Source organism: Indicator indicator, chromosome 1 (assembly GCF_027791375.1).
Source record: "Indicator indicator isolate 239-I01 chromosome 1, UM_Iind_1.1, whole genome shotgun sequence".
NCBI lineage: Eukaryota > Metazoa > Chordata > Aves > Piciformes > Indicatoridae > Indicator > Indicator indicator.
In genome coordinates, this window is record NC_072010.1 from 67,154,500 (window position 1) to 67,170,783 (window position 16,284).

A 16,284-nucleotide genomic window follows, 5' to 3' on the forward strand; every position below is an offset into this window, starting at 1 on the left:
TCTGCCTTTGGCTTCACGGTAAGAAAAAAATTTGGATCTGGAGATTATAATGAGTGTTTCATTGGTGGAGGATGGAAAATGTCTCCTGTGCTGGTTACATCTGAAGCTTTAGATTAATTTTAAAGTAACCCTGGCGTTAAGCCAGTAGGACTTCAATAGTCTGTTTTAGGGTGCTCTGTGACCATAAACACATACCATCTGCATTTTAAAGGGAAGGCATATGACTCACCTAATATGAATTATTTTTTTTCTGACATGCTGTTGCACCAGATGATCATGTCAGGAAGATGTAAATAATTGCATTGGCTTCCAGTCTCCCTACTGCTACTTTCTATAATACAAAATTAATTGAGATGCAGCTGACTGAGAGACCTGATCCAAATATCCTCCTAGATACTCTTTAAAGTAGAATAACTGTAACCCATTTACCAGTCAGAGTTAATACAGGGCTGACAACAGCTGCCTAGATGCTGTCATCAGAATTTATTAATTCATTCATCTTGCTTACATTTTGTTAGGAGAGCCATGGAGTGATTTTTCTTTTTCAGAGACCTAGAGTCTTCCAATCACCAGGAAACACTTGGTCACTCCTCCTTCTGTCAGCTGAAAGAAAAGTGTGAGAGAACAACTACAGAGCAAAGTCTCTGCGACAGTGTTTTATCTGCTGTGCGGATTTTATCATACTGCGGGTATGGCTGTCTGTGTAATGAAGATAAGAAAATAACAACAAGAAAACCAGCTGTGGCCGGCGGATTAATTGCTGAAGATGCAACAAACACGGACATGAAGTGATAGCGACTGCCCATCTCATCCCGTCCGGTTCCATCCGGTCCGGTGCGGTCCCGGGCGCTGCCGGCGCTGGCGCTTCGCTAGAGGGAGGCAGAGGAGCAGCATTGCGGTCGCTGCCGCCCCTTCCGCGCCTGGCGCTGAGCGATGCGAAGCCTGATTTAATCTGCTTTTAGTCTCGGCAAAGATTTTCTTGTTGCCCGGCCTTCGAAATCCTCCCCTTCCCTTTTGCAACGGCCCGTGGCTGATTAAAGAGAGCAGCACTTCTGCCTCACACTGAAACGGTTGGGAGTCAAAATATACAAAACTCAGGGCCACTACCTATAGTATGTGGATCCTTCGGGAACCTTGGCAACGTGCCAGACGCCGGCATAATTTCTCCCTTATTCCTGCTAGGGAATGGATGACTGGGCATTTGTATGCTGCTTGTGAAAGGAGAAAGTTTGTCTTCAAGCCGGGCAGGGAGCTGGCATCTACAGTTTGCCTTTCCTTGTGTTGTTTTGCCAATGCTATCAATCTACACCACCCTTTATGGGAGTGAAAGGCAATCTGAGAACAGTGGAGTAGCTCCCTTAAATCAAAATAAATCCACAATGACAGATGAAGCTCACTGCACAAGCCTCACTTGTTTCAGCCACATGGTAACAATCATCTTTTTAGACTGCTGTGCCCAAAGGGGTCCAGGCAAAGAAGGGCACATGGATTTATGGAGGGGGGTCCTGGTTTTTGAATAACACCGCTGTTCAGGGAGTGAAAGTGTAAAGGTGTCCAGCACAGTTGTCTGAGACAAGAGTTGATATGGAAAATCTGTTCCACCATCCCTGGATGTGGAAGCAACACCCCACTGGAGAATGCTGTGGGCAGATCAGGGAGAAGGAACAATAATCTTGGGATTGTACCTGAGGAAAAAGGATTCCGAGATGGAGGAGTAAGAGGGGGGAGGAGGAAAAAATGAGGAAGTGCATAGTGCTCTTCGGAGAAGTGGGAGAATAAGGCGATAGAAGTGATCTACAAGGAAAATGAGCAGTCAAGTGTGTCATTGCAGCCAGGATCAGCGAGAGATGTCTTTTTCTTTCCTTTTTTTTTTTTTTTAAATTACAGAACAATCAGTATTTCATTCCATTTTGCAATGGAAAGCCATTCCTTATTCATTAAAAATGTGCGTTCCATAAAATATGGATCAGCAGCAGGCCCCTCTGGTGAACAGTGAGTTACAGTCCTCCAAATTTGAACTAAATTATTTGTGTTGTGTTTACGATCTGGAATGCAAAGTCCTGTGCTCTAGTGCTTCTTTCCAATGATTTTAAGCAATTTTATTATAATGCTTCAGCTTTTTAATGACTGAACAAAGTAATATATTCAGGAGTTATGAGAGGAAAAAGGGAAAGGAGACCAGAAAAACACCCCTTCTAATGGAAAATAATCATAAAAACGTTGTAAAACACTCCTGTGTAGGGGAAGAGGGAGCTGGAAGTGGGACTGAGTAATGGAACCTCAACATATAATCTCTTCAAAATTTTAAGTGCTTCATACTGAATCATTTGACTCAAGTCTGAACCTACAGTTATAATTACAGGTTAGCTCTGGAACACAAAGGGCCTTGTTGCCTTGTACAGATACAGACATTATTGCTTAAGGAACCTCCTTTCAAACCCAGTCTTGCTTCAACACAGGCTTGTATTGAAACTCAATTAATCTTTCATGACATAGACCATTACTTGTAGCCCTGAAAGAACATCAGAAGATCACAAAGAAGATCATGAAGATTTTGTATGTTTTGCCATTACACAGCAGAATCAAGCTGAATCTTGCCTTGATCTCCAATTTGAATATACATTTTTTTCCCTGTAACCTCAAAACCAAACCTCTTGTGCTGTCCTGAATTGAAAGCACTTATAATATCTGAATTTTAAATTAGAACCAGGATGCAAACCGTACATTTATTTTTCTTTCTAAATACTTTTGTTTTATAGGAGTGTGCAAAATCTCTGTTGTTCATTGTAGGGGTTCTGGGAAAGAAATCTCATTTTCACTCTCAACCTAAAATGTGTAATTTATCTTTTTCCTGCAAAAATTGAAAACCTGTTGAAGATAACTCCTCTTTTGATTAATGAAGGCATAAACTTGAAACCCATCTGAAGATGAAGGGCACTGTCTTCTCTATGGAGTCATACTAAATTGAATGTTATTTATAATTTATAGGAATGCTGAATAGGAGACTCCAGCAATATATAAGCTTTCATACATTAATTTAATGAATATAATTATTCCCCAAATCTCATACATAATTTTTGCTACATTGAAACAGTAGTCTGTACAGATTTTTATGGAGTATTACAATCATACCTCCTGAAACTCCTCTCAACTTACTTTATTTAAGATGCACTCAAAATTACCTCCTTCTGCTTACCAATTTGCTACACATTTTGCAGGTTTCTACCACATATATTCATAAATATTGCAGTGCAAAATATTTACTATATAGAATTACCCACCAACCAGATGTAAATGGATTTATTCCTGGGGCCTGAGCTATGTCCTGCTGAGCTCCTCTTCTCTAGCTGAAAAATTGATTAAATGTCTTTGAACTTTAGAGCTGGTCACCAGCATCTGATGTAGCTCCCACTGAAGTCAGTGTGGGTGTCTCTGTGATTTCAGGAAGGGTTGGTTTTGCTCTTGAAAGTAAATATTGCTTCTCCTACTGAAGGGGAATACCTGCTGGGCACCTGTCAGAGCTATTGCTGAGCAACAATGCCAGGCTCACACCCACTGTTGTTCTGCCACCTTGATTTGAATTTGATTTTTTTTTTTTTTTTTTGCACCATGACATGAAGACGTAATGCATCCTGAAGAGACAGTTTCCAAAATTCAGGGCCAAAATTTGCCTATTGCAATAAGCACAGTATAATTCACAAGCTCTGGCAGAACCCTGAAGATAATGACAACAAAAATCTCCATGAGACTCTTTCCTTTGAATGTCACAGGTATCCAAGAACAAACCTGTTTCATAATTTCATCGTAAAGTGTAAGCCAACTAATTACTGTGTGCTCTCCAACACAGTTAAAACTTTGTCTTCTAATATTTGAGCTATTGACCCTGTGATTATTAGAGATTCATAGGCATAACATTCTTAGTATAAACCATTTTTCAAAAACAATGTACTTTGAATAGGGAAAATTGCTGGTCTGTCAACAAGACTAATTATCATTTAAACTTTGCTCCATTCACAGGAACCTGTAAATTCTCCTTTTAGAATAACACCTTTTGCATAGTATTCCTATTTTTTACTGTGCAGACTCCTGTTGATGTCTCTTTGAAATGCCTCTCATTTACATATTTAATCTCCTTATCAAGGTTTTAACACTTGGGTCTGTGTACATTCACAGCTGGGATAAATTTCACCTCTAAGTCTTTTTTTTTTTTTTTCCCATCAACATTTCACAGGAATTGCACAGTTGTCCTTAATTTAAAGGCATGCAGAAGAAGCAGCTTATGAAATCCAGATATTTCCTGGCATTTCTGCAATCCACAACAGAGGCCTAGGTTATTCCAAGAGGATACACAGAGACAGGCACAAATTTCATTGGTAGGTCTCTGCCAGTGTGCTGAAATTTACAGGGACTGAACTGGTTTGGTACTTCTGAAGGTGTGGAAGGGAACTTTCTACTATTTATCATTTTTTTCCCACCAGCAGTGATCAGCTGCTGAATACAGAGTTTGGGAAGGGCAGAGCCTCTGACTCCCTTCCTTATGATAACTGAGAAGGTATGGATTTGGTGCATCACTGCAACAGAAAATATTTCTTACTCCTCATGGGCTTTTACTGGAGGTAACAAGTTCAGTAAGAGTGTCTCCTGGCTCTTTGCTACTTCTGCCTTACATTGCCAGGCCCCTCTCTTGTCCTGCCAGGCTTGTTACCAGCTAGCTGTGGGAGTTTTCTGTGTCAGCTGGAATTGGCACCAGGGCATGACATGCAGTTTAAGCATGGGATCACAGTGGAGGACCTGAAAGTTGAGGCAAGCACGGGTTGTAAACAGAGGCTGCACAGTCCTAGTTGTACAAAGCCTTCCAGCACTGGGAGGGCATGACTAGGAACTGAAAAATGGTGCTGCATCTCCCACAATATCTCATGAGTGTCTTGTGATTAAAGGGAGTGCTGCAGTGGAAGCAGTGTTACTATTTAGCTAATATATTTTTTGTGGTATAAATTGATGTAACAAAAAAAAAAAAGAAAAAGAAAAGTCTGGGTGCATTATCAGTATGTTGTTCTTATATTGAATACTGATAATGCATCCATACTTTAGGATAGTGTTTTTGAGAAAAGATTTTACAAATAACATGAATTAAAAATGTGTGGAAAATAAGTTCCTAAAATGGGGACTTATTACAAAATACAAAAAAGTGGGGACAGAGAGGGGAAGAAGCAGGTGTCTGGATACACCAAATTGTATTAAAATAAAATGGTACAACAAACCTTAAATAAACAAACATAAACCAGCCCCAAACCTCCTTTATTTGTGGAGGAAATACATGGAAACACTTCTTAAAAAAAACTGTTTAAAATTTAAACATTCAAAAGTAATCTAGTACATGGCCGCAGGGATGCTCAGAGAAACATGATGATGGAACAGAAGGAAAGAGGAAAGAATGGGAGCAGAATTAAAATGGTGCAGGCAGGCAACTCTTTGAGTGGCAGTGTCTTCAACTTTCTTTCCTAAGCACATCCACCCCAAGTTTCCAAGAAAGTGGAAGGACATATAGGCAAATTGCCACGTATAGCAATTTGTAAGCTATAAACAGCTCTGTGATGGACAGTTACTGGCTACTGGAGAAGAACAGCCCTGGGAGCTGAGAAGAAATTGCTGTATATCTAAGCATATAACAAAGAAGAGAAGCAACAGCAAAATGTGGAAGCATCCCAGCTGATCAGCTGGATGCCATCCCTACAACCAGCCTGGGAAAACAGTACCCTTCAGTGTCATGCAGTGCTTTGCCCAGGGTGCATGCCAAACCATCGAGAAATGTAAACATCTTGCAAAACCTCCAGGTTCTGAATTAGGAGAGGGGAGTGGGATTGCTGCCTGCTTCCTCTGTGTGGCACTGAATTCAGCAGGAACCACATGCTGAAGAGCAAATGGGTGGAGATGTCTGTAGGTGTGCGCAAACTACGTAGAAAGGATTAACATAAAATAATTACAGAGGTAGATTTAGGATTTTATTATTAAACCCTGCTGCACAGGTACTTACATGAGACTAACTACTAGGTGGATGACAATATATTAACATGAAATTTTGTATTTAGAATATCTATATAATTGTTCTGTCAAGATTTTAATGGTAGAAAATTGAGACAGGTATGAGCAACCATGTTTATGACTGAAAAGTTATTGGAGGATAAAAAATGGAGGAAGGAAAAGCTGTGATCAAAAGATCTGAACCAAAACATGCAACTCCCTTCCAAGTTATAAACAGTTGCTAGAAAAGATGTGGTTATTCTATGGAGAAATTCCATATGAAATTGTCTGAAATCCAGACAGTGAAGAGTTAGGTCCCATCACATTCCTCCCACAGTCTTGGTCTAGTACTTCACACCTTTCAGTGTTTGCCCAAAGGGAAAGGAAACCAGGCTGGGATGTTTTGGGGAGAGAGATTTAGTGGTTTATGTAACACTAGAACCGAGCAGCTGTGCCCCTTGGTTCAGAGCCTGCCCAGCCTAAATACTAAGAGAGAGCTAGATACAGTCAACTGTATACAGTTAGGCACTTAGATTGTTAGGCCTAATGAATTTAATCGGCTTGTCTAAAAAGATGGGAACCCAGAGGAGCCAGGTCCATGTTATGGTTAAGATTTAAACCATACTCTCAACCCATTTCTTGAACATTCCTCACCTGCCTTCTGGTTTTGGTGAATAACTTTAACAAAGTTTGGACTTGTCCTAATGCCAACACAAACACAACACTGACATCTTCTGGTAACTGAACCATACCTGTCTTGGTGAAGCAAAGCATCAGGAGCGTTGATATAACAAAGATCATAAATTGCCCCTACTCTGTAACCTGGAACAGGCATTTCAAGAGCAAATACTCTGAGAGTGGGTCTATGTTAAGAAGTGAAGATACCTGGAAAAAACGAAGTCACACTAGCAAAAATGCACAGCAGCATCCTTAGCAAATAAGTATCTGCTGAAGTCGGTGGGAGGAGCACCTCCTGAAAAAAATAAAGGAATTGCTCCATATGTTTTGAATTGGAGGCCAGTCCATAAAAAAAAGTAGAATGTGAATCTTCATAATGCTTAAAAAATACAGAAAGAGTGGTGCTTACTAATTATCTTTTAAATGGGCTAATATGTCACCTGATGAGTATGTGCCTCTGCTGAGCCATCTGGGAGTTTAGTAGCTGGATGAGGCATTAGGTTATATTACAAAACACGTAGGAATTCATTATCTGGGGCAATTCTCTTTCAGACATCAAGCTATTCCACTTACTTGGAGCCAGTGAGTTTACTTTCCCATGAAACCTACTCTGTATTCAGTCCCTAAAATAAGTACTAATTAGCTAAAGATAACAGTCAAATAAACCACTTTAATTGGGAAACAGTAATTGGCAGTTAAACATAAAAGTGTGTATGTAAATACTCTGATTATCTTCAGAGTTTGATAAAACATCTGTTTTCTCTGTAGAATGCAGGTATTTCTTCCCCAAACCATGTGAACACTGCTATCATCTCAGTGCCCTAATTATATGAATTAAAAAGGAGTCCAGAATAATTAAATTGGTACCTTTTGCCTATCTAGGAGATGCTGGTCTGTCTTTTGCCTTAGTAATACACTCTTAAAATACCTGTGGTTAAAAAATTAAAAACATTCTACCTTTCATTTCTTCTTTATGTTGGGAGTGAAAAGTAAAAGATTTTCACAGAGCAAATTAAAAAGTGTGAGAAACATTGACTTCATTGGAAGTCTCCATTCTTAATTCTTTGCTTCAAATTCTGTATTGTACTTTATGCATTTCAAATCCTCATGCACTATTTCAAACACAGCTTTGTGATCACATTAAGCTGCAAGCAGCAGAATTAATCGAACAAACAACATCAATAATTTTGTGTCAAAATATTCAGGGCTATCTATCTATATCTATTTGTTTATCTGTCTGTCTGTCTGTCTATCTCTCTATCTATATCTATGTATCTATCTAGCTACCTATTTATCTCTCTCTCTCTCTATCTCTCTCTCTATCTATCTAGCTCTATCTATCTGTCTCTCTCTCTAGATCTATTTATCCTTCTATCTCTCTATCTATATCTATCTACCTATCTATTTATCTCTCTCTCTCTATCTCTCTAATTCTCTATCTATCTCTCTATCTCTCTAACTCTCTGTCTCTCTGTCTATCTCTATCTATCTACTTATCTATCTATCTCTCTATTTATATCTATGTATCTATCTATCTACCTCTATTTATCTCTCTATCTCTCTAACTCTCTATCTCTCTATCTCTCTATCTGTCTATCTATCTCTCTGTCTTTCTATCTATTTATCTATCTCTCTGTCTCTATCTCTCCATAGATCTATCTCTATCTCTATCTATCTATCTATCTACTTATCTATGTATCATCTATCTATCTATCTATCTATCTATCTATCTATCTATCTATCTATCTATCTATCTATCTATCTATCTATCTATCTACCTATCTATCTATCTATTCTTGTACAATGTCCCAGCTCTGGGATCATTCCCTAATGGAAAAACACTCTACCAGAACATTTTGAACCACCACTACGCTCCAATCTTACGAGGTCATTCACTGTGAAGCAGCAAGGTCATAGAGTAATTACCCTCTCTAGACACCTTGGTTTTATTAGCATGAGTGTAGTTATTACTGAGCTCCTCTTCTCCATTCGGTGACAGAATTAACATATGTAAATATGACAGTAGGTTACATCTACTTGGATTGAGCTTAATCTGAAGCGGGGCCTAATTTTTTAGGTCGTTGAGTGTGCATTAAATTTTAAATAGCACTGAATTGTCACCACTGAGCATGTTTGCAGGGCTGATACATTTTTGCCAAACCAGCACAGGATCAGCATAGAGCTTCTAGGTTTCCTGTTGTAAGAAAAAGGTTACCTTGAACTGTATTTTTCAAAATATTAATTTTGTTTAACTGTTTATTTTGCAAGGGGAAATCTAAAGCAGATACTGAGACAAATAATCTAAATTCATCACAAGTATTATACTGTTTCTGTGAGCTTAGGGCTGGATGGCAATCAAGGCTTCTTAAAATTGAGTGAATGTCTAATGAACTCAGGCCTGTCCTTCAGTAACCTGGGAAACTGCAGAGATCTCTTAAGATCTTTATATACACTATTTGGGATAGATTTTATCCTGTTCAAGAACTTCATTAGGAGAGTCCCATGGGATGTAGCCCTAGAGAGAAGAGATATCCAGGAGAGCTGGTTGATTTTCTTGATTTTCAAGAATCACATCCTCAGTCTCAATCATGGTCCATTGTGATATGAAGGGACTCAAGTAAAGGCCTGCTAGATGAACAAGGAGATCCCAACAGAACTTAGACATAAAACCAGAGCATACAAGAGGTGGAAGCAGGGACAGGAAAAAAAAGTGGAGAGATGTAAATGGGATTTGTGCTCCTCCTGGTTACACCAGCTCTGAACTGGCCACAAACCCCCAGGAAGACGAATGCTTCCAGGATCCTTACATAGGAATGGTGTTTCGAAAGCCAAAGCTCGTCTGGAATTGAATCTGGCTGTGAAAGGCAACAAGAATGGCTCCCAGAGGTATATCATGCATCAGGTTACAGCCAAAGATTATTATTTTTACATATTCCTAATTTAAGGAAATCATCATTTATGAAAAGGAAAGAAATAACACTTTCTTGTCCTTCCTTTTCTCTCCCCTTATGCCCTTTCTATAGCTTCTTCCTGCATTATCCTTGACAGGAATACACACATGATTTGGGGAAACCTACATTCACACGTTCCTGTGCAAGGAAGACTTTAACTTAGTCTTCTTCCCTTCTTCAAAATGTGGACAGTCAGTAGCCATCATAAGGAAGGGCCAGAGGGGGAAAAGGTGTTTCTCTCATGTCTGTGTGCAAATGTGAGCTGGTGGCAAGGCCTATTGAATGCTGAAAATTGATTGTACGACCCTTGAAGACCTCTGCAGGTTGCTGTAGACTTGGACAGAAGGCCAAGCATGTGGGCTTTAACTTTTAATTAAAAATTTATAGATTCACATGGAATTTTCTTCTTCTCTCACTTAGCAATGTGCTTACTTCTAGGCAGTGGTATCCTTACTGAATTCACATACAAAATTTCTTAAACTTTTCTTTATCTGTTTCCAAAAATTAACAAACCCTCTGCTTGTTTAAACAAAGAGCAAGTGTGGCAGTGCAAGAAGGCAGTATAGAAACAACAGCTGGTGCAGAAGATTATGAACTTGTTGAAAATAATCATAAGAGACATAGTGCCTGCACCAGCTTTCAAAGAACTGCAGTCCTTGGGCTTGTTCATAATTATCCCTAGAAAAACATTCATTAGAAACTAGAAAGCACTGCATAAGAAATTCCTTGAGACATTTTTGCCAGAATACCTGTTGCTTAAGAGGTTAAAAATACTTGGAAAACTATACACCCTGCAATGTATGCTCTGTGGTGAAGAAGCACTGCTAGAACAAATGCGGCTGCATTTTCAACTGAGTGAACTGTTTTCCATAGAGCTGCACTGTTATCTGGGGACTGAAATTCCTGTTTCCAATTGTGGCTCTATTTTTCTCATTCCAGTGATGGAAATGTATTCCCTATATCAATCTCACAACCAGAATTGATTGAAATGTTCCAAAGTACGCAGGGGGGGGGGGGGGGGGGGGGGACACGACATAAAAATGAAAGAGGAATAGATTACAAATTAATCTTCTGCTTTTCACGGTATCACATTATCACAGTACATCAGAAGTTGGAAGGGACCTCAAGAGATCATCGGGTCCAACCCCCCTGCCAGAGCCAGCTAGTGAACTGATGAAAAAAAATTAGGGAGTTAATGTTTCCAACTCATTCTATTCTGGACATCAATGACTAAGTAAGGTACAGCAGGTATTAATTGTTCACAGCCATTAACATACTCACCCCTTCTTTTGCTTTCTGTTGAAAGTGTGACAAAACATTTGATAGGAGGAGCAGGGTTCCTGCAGTCTGTAGCCCAAATCAAGAGAGGTGCCAACAAGATGTTATTGCTTGCATTACTGTGAGTGCAAAATTCTTACTGGCAGAATTAATTGGGCTAGCAACTGATTTATCAGCTCCATATGCTGGTTATTCCTGTTTCAAATCATAGCATTTCTGCACCAAGAAATCTCCAGCTTTCCAGCAGGCAAAGACACCTGCAACAAGGAGAAACTCTCCTTAAGTGTTGGAGAGCTAAATGAGAGTGCAAACTACTACTAGCATCCTTGCACAACGATCATCTAGTGCAACCTCCCTGCTAAAGCAGTTGCACAGGATTGTATCCAGGTGGATTTTGAATCTCTCCAGAGAAGATTCTACAACCTCTCTGTGCAGCCTGTTCCAGTGCTCTGTAACACTCATGGTAAAGAAGTTTTTCCTTATGTTGAGACAGAACTTCCTGTGTTCCAGTTTGTGCAGGTTGTGCTCAGTCCTGTGCACCACTGAAATGAGTCTCGTTCCATCATCTTGACGTGTGACCTTTAAGTACTTTAAAGTCTTCTGTTCTCCAAGCTCAACAGCCCCAGGTCTCTCAGTCTTCTCCTAAGAGAGATGCTCCATTTCCTTCATCTTAATAGCCCTCTGCTGGACTCTCTTCAGTAGTGTCTTGTCTCTTCTGAACTGAGGAGCCCAGGACTGGGCACAATACTCCAGATGGGACCTCACTGGGGCAGAGCAGAGGGCAAGGATAAGCTCCTTCAATCTACTGGCCACACTCTTCTTTGTGTACCCCAAAGAGGTAAAAGCCAAGCAGCAAAATGACTCTGAACTCAAATTGCTATTGCTAGCAAAATCTCTCCATGCAGCTATGCCAAAATACTTCATCAGCAAAATGTGGCAACTCAGGGTGAATGGGTGCATATAATTTTCATCATTCTATAATGGCAAAAATACTTTTAGGATTTTTTACAACCCACATCTCTCATGAGTGTTCCCAGGCTCTAGAGCAGGCTGCAAGGGCACAGAGAAGAGATCCCCTTCTGCTGTAGATGACCAGTGGGGAGCACCTCCCTTTCTGGACTGAAAAAACCTCATGGAGAGCTCTCTGTAATAGGTCTTAGCTTTTACTTGTGTACAGGACCCTTGTAGCATCAGACTTCGTGTATGGGCATAGCACGGAGCCAATTAGTGATCTCCTCAGGGCCATGGGCACAGCAGGAGCATTCACACTTACATTTTTAAAGCAGACAGCCAGAGATGATCACAAAGCCCTGAGCTATCTGGGTGGACCAACATGCACAGAAGCTGGCAATAAGACATTTCTATTTTGCTTAATGTATGGTGGGGTGTTTACTTATGGGATTGTTTTTAAAGTTTGCTTCTCCCTGCCCCTCCAGGTGAAATGCCTTTTCCTTCACTTCTGAATTGTTTTTTGGTCCCAGAAAGGTGAAGGTATCTATGAAGCAGAAAAAAGTGTGCTGGCTGCAGGCTGCCGGGCAGCGTGTTTGGAGGAGCTACAGGCACAGCACGGCAATTCATTTCTTTGCTGCTCTGTTGTTTTGTCGTGAAAGCCAAGCCTAATTGAAGACAGTTAGTCTTTAATGAATAAAGCTCTCTGTAATTTCCAGCTGTGGCCATGTAATCAGCGTTCATCCGTATGAAAAGGGCTTTTTGTGCCCATATTTCATTTTGATGTGCATCTGTGCCCGTATTTTGCCCTTCTTCTGATCGGGTTGACAGTTTTCATCTTTATTAGTTCTGCCTTTCACTTCTGTCTTCTATTTCTGTTAGAAAACAGAAACAAAACCCCAGAAAGCCCCCCAAAGATTGCTTTATCTAATAGTTTATTAGAGTGCTCCTCTGAACATGATAATTTAAATTAATTAAACTCTGTTTGGTTTTGCTTACTATTTTCCAAATCACCTTATTGTAATATGTCAGATCTTTTCTATCCTGCTATTTTTGGTCACTCTATCTCTCCACAGCACCACTGTGCCACTGCAACACACTTTTTAATTAGTTTCACCACAGTCATCAGCTTTGTGATTATCTCTGCATCTTGAACACCTGGTCTGACTTTAGAAATTACTTGCCATCTGGTCAAATACTGTGTAATTATAACAATTTAATGGCAGGATAAAATAGTGTTGGTTAAGAGACTTGATTGTTCTCTCCGTTCCTTACCCTCATGCAGTTTGGTTGCATTATTTCAAATTAAATTAAAATCCCATCATCAAGTTATAGCTCTTGGGTGGTTTTTTCTTCCTTCATTGGCACCACTCATAAACATCTCCTGGAGTTAGTTTAGTTTTAGGCTCTCCAGACATTATGTCTCTATGAACTACATGAATTACTGCATTAGATTCACTGAAATTATACTTATTCTTTAACTTCCATTGCATATCAATAAATGAAGCAGTAAATGGGTCTTGTCTGGCAAGAAAATGCTGAGACAACTGCAAGGGACACATTTGTCAGGAACACACACAAATGGAATCTCACCAATATGCTACAAAATGTTGTGTGGTTTGGTGTTTGTTGTGGGTTTTTTTTTTCCCTCTGTACAGTTTAGTATTATTATATGCACACTCTCGGCAGCTGACATGCTACACCATTCTATAAATAAGCTGATGCTTGTGAAAACGTAGCTTCGTAGGATAATGAACATACAGCCTGGTCGCTTTCTGATTGGGACACTTCAGTGAACAAGGGTATTTTGCCTGTTACATATAGGCTGAGAAAAGTATTTGTCAAACAACTTCTCATTTTTTTTAGTATACTACTAGAGGCTGGTTTGGAAAAGTAGATAGATGTGGTTCATATAAATTTCTTGTGCATTTATGCAAAGGAAAAAGTGCTGTGTCATTTTTTTTACACTTAATTCCTTTCAGTGTTTGTAGTTTGTTGTGGTATATTGCTGTAATTATTCAGATTGCATGATGATAATTACAGCAACAAAAGCAATTATGAAGTATCTTCCATTGGGAAATGAATGGGAAGAAGAACCCTTTTGTTACTCTTTTTTTTCAGGTGCTACTGGCAAGAAAAAAAAATCCTATTTAATTTTCTAGGGATTCTCTCTTTTATAAATACCAAAGAGTATTAGACTGATTTTTCATCCAGATCCCTGGGAAACTAAATACTTTTGTCATGTAATACTTCCTTCTAGCAAACACCAAGTTTAGTCTGTAAAAGCACCAAGTCTATAAAACAAAGAAAACATTATTGGAGGTGAAGAATGGAAAGGGACATAGAGTTAATGTGTAAAGCCAATGAAAATCTCTAATATTGTACAATGTATCAAATAAAAATCCCTTTATTATATCCAACACATATAGGGTGTAGCAGGGCAGTCTGAAACTTTATCCACCAAAGAGGAGATTGCACTACAGGTCACTGTGATAATGGTTGCTGTGTCCTGAATGAAGAGCTGGAGCCCAGGTTTGACCTGGTCACCACACTTCCCAGAGTCTCTGCTGGCTGGGTGGCTTCCCCAGTACCTTTCCTACCACCCACCCTCCCCTCTGCTGCAGTGTGGGGAGGGCTTTCATGCAGTCCCTCAGTGCTGCCCTCAGCTGTTTCAGCAAAACATACTTTGTGGTGGTGTCCATCTGGAAACTACCAAGCTATTTGCTTGCAAAATCTACCTCTCTGCAATGCTTCTCTTATACAGAGGGATCTTTCTGCAAAGAAGCTGCTTCTGCCCTGCCTCCATTTCATTGTGCTGTACCTGTCACCCACAACAATGACTTCTCAGCATGTTTGCTGCAGGTCTTGGGTGTGCCTTTCTTCTTGTCAGAGAGATATTTTTCCTCAAACTCTTAAAACCTATTACCAGTTAGACCAAAATACCAAGCGACAGGAAAGACCCATATGAGACCTGGTGCATACAACAGCTGGTGAGAGAACATCAGACTCTCCATAAGCCTGATGCATTTTTTCCTGATCACTCAAAGGTGAGAAACTCCCCACTCTCCAGAGTTCTAGGGCTTCTCTTTGCAAAATAAAAGCATTCAAAAGCCTCAAAGAACTAATGAGAAAGAAGGGGGGAGGGGGAAATAAATAAAGAAAAGGTTTTCTTGATATAAATGTATATCATCAGTATAAGCTTGACTTTTCATGAGAGGAAAATGAGTTTTGCAATACATTGTATAATCAACCAAAAGCCAAGCTATTCTTATTTAATCAAAACATTCAGAGAAACAAGAGGTTTAGCTAAAGTCTCTTCATTGGGAAAGGTCTGTAACGGGTAAATTTAGCTCTTAACTCTGCAATCTGTTCCACTTGCATGAGTTCTTACACAGAAACGTGCTGGTGTCTGATTGCAAAACCAGGGTCATGGCAATATAGCTACACTGTGGCCCCAGGTTCCTCATGGCACAGCCCTAAATGGCAAATACTAAATTTTCATCTGATAATTTACTTGCATTATCTAGGAAGTCTGAGGAACAAAACCTCAAGGTTAAAACAAGATAATTGTGGTTGTCTTACATAAAGATGTGGTAGCAAGATTATTTATTTCTTTTTAAATTATACATCCTTTTCATAAATAAACCATTCTTTGGTATAAAGTAATAAAAGATGAGATCCAATTTGTCTCACTTAGGTGAGACATTTTAGATGTTTCAAGAAGCTGCAGTGAGTGCTTCCCACTGTCATTACATGTTTCCAGATGGCACGAGGAATGTGCTGCAGAATGGAGCAATCCTCCCTTTCAAACACATTCCGCTTGCTCTGCAGTCTCCTAGGCCCGCTTCTTTCTTCTCTTGTCTTTTTGTAGATGTTGTGGTTGTGCTGGTTACAAAGCCAACCAGAGCAGCCAAACAGCTGTGGATTAAAATTAACCGAGATAAAAAGCCTGGTTATTTTCACCCCGATGGCATCCCTGTCCTGGTGACCTGTCCTGTTTTTGCAGAAGAGAGGGAGAGGGTGAGGGCAGGGAGCAGAAAGGAAGAAAAATGCTCCCTTTGACTGGTCAGCTGGATGGTACTGGCCAAAGGAGCTCATGGATGAAGCAGGTGAATGTTGCAACCACTGTTCTGACAGCAGCTACTGAACGTGTGCAGAGTGCATGATTCCTTAACTGACCAATCCCTTAATAGAGCAAAACAATAACATTCCATGTGTGCTAAGAGCAACATCCTCACGTTGGCACCCTTTGATTGGTACATGCTGCAGAAGCCACCTACTTGACATGCTGGCACCTCTTATTGGGAAAACATTCTAGCTTATGGATGTAGTTGGATTTTACTGGTTAAGGGATCGATAACAAAGAGTATAAAAACAACCACTCCAAGCTATAAGATAGACTGGGGGG